The following is a 6,000-nucleotide window of genomic DNA, read 5'->3' as shown; positions in this document are numbered from 1 at the left end:
ATAACTAGACTAATCTCAAGTTTTTAGTCTTGACCTTGAAATGCGGTCATACATATATATTAATATTCTTTTGAAACGATGGTTCTACAATCGATGAAGGGACCGTAGGGGACAGAAATGAAATTTTTTGGTGAAGGAGGGGGAAGAGCGGAAATGTGAAGAAAAGGGGGGGATATTGGTAGCTATGCTTAACAAGTAGTCATTTTGACTCCTATCTTTTGTCCAATGCTGGAAGGTGCATGAGTTGAACCAAGCTAAAATCTGAGATTATAAACGGATTCGAACCCACAACACCCGCTTCGCTGGTACCTTTGAACCATAGAGGCGCTGGACAAAAGGAGTCTGCAAAACCCACTCATCAAGATAGCGACGCATATGGTTGGGTTATAGACACAAATTGTGCCTCTTCCTACTTCTATTGTAGATTACCACCGAGCGAGAAGTTTAAATCTAACTGGTTTTTACTGGCAGGATGACGACACTGTGCAGGCCCTTACGACTTGCAAAGTACTGCACTGACGTTGTTCGTCTGTCAGCGTGTGTTAGCCGCGATTCTCGGCGCGGGTTTTCGAGGGAAGCCCCGTTCCTATGAAATAGACTAATCTCAAGTTTTTAGTTTTGACCTTGAAATGCGATCATTCATATATATTAATATACATATAATCAATTAATTAGGGAACAATACAAAATAGATTGTACATAATTTGTGCTAAACTTGTAAGCTGATTTTATGCAAATTCGCCACTTTTTAATGGGTGATTAGCTTATAATACATTTGAACCAAATAATTACATAAAATCCGATTTATTGGGACAAAAAGGACAACTAAAACTTGCGGCTGATGGTCATAGTGATACCATAGTGGTCTGAGATAGTGAGATAAACTAACAATAGCTCTTTTCCACTCTAAAGCAAACCAGCAACTCATTGGTTGGTTTAACAATTTCCCTTTCTTAGTAAGACTATAGTCCGTTCAGATATAGACTGCTAGAGCCAGTGCAGATAAAAATGGGTCCACTTCTAGGTCTACATCTACTTCTTGGGGCCTATAATTAATAGTATATCTAGATTACTGCGGTGTCTGGGTGGGACGTTTTCTTAGCTGTCGGTGATTGGTACTTATAGTGGAGAAACAAAAACCGACAGAGAAAAACAACATCAAAAGGATTGTACGCACCACCAGAAAGACAAACATTTGCCAGCTTGGCATGTATGGGCGGCGGTCTGCAGCAGGAGCAGGACTGCAGGCAAAAATGGCCGTCTCTAGCATTCACTTGAAAGGTGCCCCACATTAGAAATTTATAACAATTTTTGCTAGGGGAAAAACAACTCGATATTCAGTGTTTGCTTCGGTCGAGAACCCATAGAGAGACGCTGACTGTGGAGTAATTCAAGCTGTAAATGCAAAGATGAAACTTTGCAGACATGTGCTTTCGTATGTTGCCGCTATTTTGAAACTAGTTTTGTGTATTTATATGTCATAAATGGCATAAACCGTTTTAGTGGTCCTAAATGATGGCTAAATACATTTGATAATATATTTCGTGATTTAACTAAGTATCTGTCTGGTATAATAAGAGATTAAAAATTGTTTTAAGTCAAAGAAATGTCCTAATTAAGATTTTATAGAACAGATAAAAAAGAGGTGAATGATGAAAGCTACTAAATTAAAAAATCATTGATACTTCGCAGTTACACATTCCCCCTAGATCCTGACTCTGCTGTATTTGGCTCTGTGGTAAAACATCACTTGATTTAATTTGAATCAGTGATTCCAGTTTTGTGTTTGATTATGCAGTAAATAAACACTTCACTTCACACGAGTGAATGCATGAGGCAAAGTAAAGTATTAACCGATTTTATTAATTCTCATTCAGTTGCTTTAAATCATTCAAGCTGGTTTGACTGTCGAGCACACTTACCCTGAAATGGTTGCAACCGATTTCACATTCTGTTGCCTTCATCATATATGCAATTGGTAATCAGAAATGGAACGGAAAAGATAAGCTCGCTTGCTGGAGTGTGCTGCGAATTAATCTGATGAAATCTGTTAAAGCAAATATATTCTGATATGGCGCTTTTCTGCACAATAAAACTCATCTGAATTGCTCTTAACGAAATGATTCAGCGCTGTACGTTCCGCTTCTGGAATCTGACCGTGCGTCTGCTTAAGCAAACTTTTCAGCGTATTTTCAGGATAATGATGACCAGGTTTACGCTACTATCCTTCCGAGGTTATTATTTTTACCCGGTGTGAAAAAATAAACGATGACCGCTTTGTGTAAGCACAATCCCACCCGATATCGAGGTTATAGCTGCAATTAAATATTGAATACATTTTTATTTGACTGAAAGAACTGCACGCTATTTTAGTGCTTTATCAATTCTGTTTAACTTTTCATTTTCTCACCGACGAGCAACGCCGGTTTGCAAATCAATCAAAAATCAATCCGACAATGTTCATCGTTTTTATTTAGCATACCAAATTCGTATGAGCGGACCATAAATCAAATGTACATTTATTAGGACCTGCTACAGAGCTAATCGGCCGGGCTATCATATGGCATTTGAACTTATTAGAATCTTGGTATGTTAAAAAAAGAATTTACAGTATTTTAATGTTTGATCGAGCTATAATGATATTACTTTTTGACGTAGAACTACGTCTTTGTTTACTATACTGGAACTGGGTAGCACTTTGTGAAAACGAAAATAGAAGTGTAACGTTTGAATGAAAGATTTCAAATGCTAATAACTACTAAATTACTGAACGAAACTGAATAATTTATATGTCGTTGGATAGATAAAATGACCAGCAATTTTTTAGGGTGTTAAGAAAGCAATTTTAAGGGGGGCGTAAGAGGGGGGGCTGCTATACAAATGAAATACAAATTTCCTCAAAACTGTAGAACTAATCAAGGAAATTAAACCAAGTTTGGCATGTGGGGGTTTTAGAAGGCAGGAATTTTTTCTATGGTATAATGAGACCCATTTGTCTTTTACAAGGGGGGCATTATTTCTATGGTGATTTAGAAGCTTTCTTTTCTTTAAGAAGGGGAGATCCCATACAAATGAAATACAAATTTCTTCATCACTCGAGAACTAATCAAGCAAATGGCACCAAATTTGGCGTGTGGGGTTTTTTGAAGGCATGAATTTATTTATTTTATGATACTTTGAGACCCCTCACCCTTATGGTAGGGGGATAATTCATTACCATTTCAACCTTTATGATGCACACAAGTGATTTTTCAAAGAAATTTCTATGTCTCAAAGGTTGCAGGCATTGTCCACGTATTTTCAAAGCCACCATTGCATTCAATGAAGAATTGAATATGAATACTTCGCTCTTCTCTTTTAAACATTCACTTAAACAAGGGCACTCACAGATTCTTATAAGCAAACATATGCCAGAAATGCAGTTTACATTAGTCTTTGGTTTGATGATCTGATATAGTCCTACGTCACCCTTTCGTACAACCTTTAGGGCTGTATACCTTGTAGTTTTTCCCCAAATTAATTATCCAATTCTGACGGACAGCTTAGTATTCCCTGCCCTCTATGGAAAAAGTGGGTACTAATATGCCGCTGGGACAGAACAGATGGCGGAAAACTGAAACATGGATAGGATCAGATTGATTGGATCGAAAATTCAATTGTAGTCGAAAATCGGAAAGAAAATGATGGTTCCATTATTAAATTGAAATGCACAGCAAATAGGAATTGGTGGTGGTTTGAACCATTTCCATGAATACCTAAACAATTTCCATAATTGCATTAGTCTTGTACGAGTTACAGGGACCTGCATCTGATTGAAGTTAATTCCAAACATTGATACAGACAATAGCGATTGGACTTGCTTTGAAACAAGCCGTGTACGGTTGCTGTGGACGCGAACGAGGAGTACATAATTTTCATTTCCGCTCGCTGGGAAATTAGCTTCTCCACCCACTACTGCTGCGGCGGCGGAGTGAATGTCGAGTGCAGTCCTATCGTTTACAATTTCCCGATTTCATTTGATTGAGTAAATTTTATCCATGCTCACCTGCTGCAGTTCATTTCTCTATGGTAAAACATGCACAAGGTAGGACGGGTTCATAGCTATTGCAATCATGCCGGTCGGTCCGGGCGTAAGTGATGGATTCTGGGGACAAACAAATCCCCCGGTTGATTTTCATAAGACTTGACGTTCACCGCACCACTACGTCCCATTTCCGCTGCTCTGGTTTAAATTCAATTTCATTTCCCACTGTGGCACAGGATGCCGCCGCCGCCGGCTTGAAGGGTGTCACTGCTGGCGGAGAGAAAAATGATCCCCATGGATCATCGCAAACCGGCGAGCAGACGATCTAATAGTTAGCATAAATCAATAATGTGGGTATGTTAAACAATTTTTAGTTATGCAAGATAGTGGAGAATGCAAAACCAGGTCAAGTAAATTCTATGTCGATTTTGTTCGGTGTTATTGGTTAGGACAAAAATATGTGCGGCAGCCCTTTTTTGTTTTTAGTTTGTTTGCTGGTTTTTCCTTTGACGCCGCATCAGCGTACGGAATCAATGCCAGCGGAAGTGAAGTGTGTACAGGGTACAGAGGGGGAATTTCACAAGCGCTGGTCCTACCGAATGGGGTTTGCCTAGACAGAAGGTGTTTCCTGCATTCATTGCTAGAGCTGTCAAATGGAGCGCCACCATTGCTCTGGATGGCTGAACCAGCCATGGGATCTTTCTTTTAGTGCAGGAATATAAATTGAAATCGGATGAAAGAATAGGGTAATAATGTTAATTGAAACGGAAAAACGTTTCCCGTGTGATTCGTTCGTTGCTACCGGTCAACAGCGGCGGCCGCTCTCCGACTCAAACGAGACACTGGACCTTTTGTTCCCTGGAGGTTTAATATATTGTGAAATCGTTTTCCAGCAACTTGAAGATTATTTATTATAAGACATTTAAATTGGGCTCGATTTTCCGGTTCAGAGCACAAAATATTTAATTTGGGTTGATTCTGTACACCCAAATCATTCAAAGTTAAATAGTCGGGTGTTGATACGATATTGCGTTCTTGAGAATAAAAGAACATTGTAGTCAAATGATAATCACAACTCACAAGTAAGTTCAGGGAAGAAAAATATCGAATTTGTAGCAAATTTTTAAGCGTCAGAACTTTCAGAAAACAAAAACACTGTGAATATATGATTATTCATTACAAGTTTGATTGATTACGGTCTGGACCAACCCTACTAGCACAGTTGTTATTAACTAGTTGTGGCAATCGATTAATGACTAAATTCAGTCATAAATAGGTTGCAGCGACCAGAAATGACAAAAATGTACTACTTGGGAAGGTCCTGATTTAGATATTTTTCAGATCTTATGTTATGGTCAACTGTGTCAAAATTTCCCAATGCCAACCTCAGCTGGGAGCAACTGTTAGAATCAATAGGAACGTAGCATTAGCCTCACAATTGCCCAATACTTTAACAGCTGCTTAGAAAGTCTGTCGCAGTAGCACCTAAGCTTTGATTTGCTATAAATGACTCACAATAAATCTGATGGGGTACACACTTTATTTCCCGTGTTAAGCAATACTTTTTACAAATGCTTGCGGCTCAATATCTTTACTGGTTGTAACCTAGAAACCTTGAACTAGCCAATCCCAAATCCCAACAGGACTTTGGTAGGTAGACTGTGATCACTAACCATATCGGAAATTTCAACCATTCGGTTCCGCAAAATTTTCACTAGCAGCAGTCTTGTATGCCATTTTGTTTGGTCAGGACAAATAAAATTCACGGCCCAGCCGATCCATTTGGATACACTACTCGACTTGTAAGGTTGACTCCGGCTAAATAACCAAAATTTTTCTTAGGAATTTTATAACTGTCAGAGTTAAATTGAACGAAAGAATCTGCGAGTGGCATCAAAAAGTTCCTGTGGATTGAACAGACCCGCTCGAATGTCCATGTTGAATATGAAAAAGCACTCACCAGTGTTAGTGAAAAG

The sequence above is a fragment of the Sabethes cyaneus genome, chromosome 3 (assembly GCF_943734655.1).
Source record: "Sabethes cyaneus chromosome 3, idSabCyanKW18_F2, whole genome shotgun sequence".
NCBI classification, from domain to species: Eukaryota; Metazoa; Arthropoda; class Insecta; order Diptera; family Culicidae; genus Sabethes; species Sabethes cyaneus.
The sequence above is the reverse complement of the archived record's forward strand: the minus strand, read 5'-3'. Positions refer to the sequence as shown.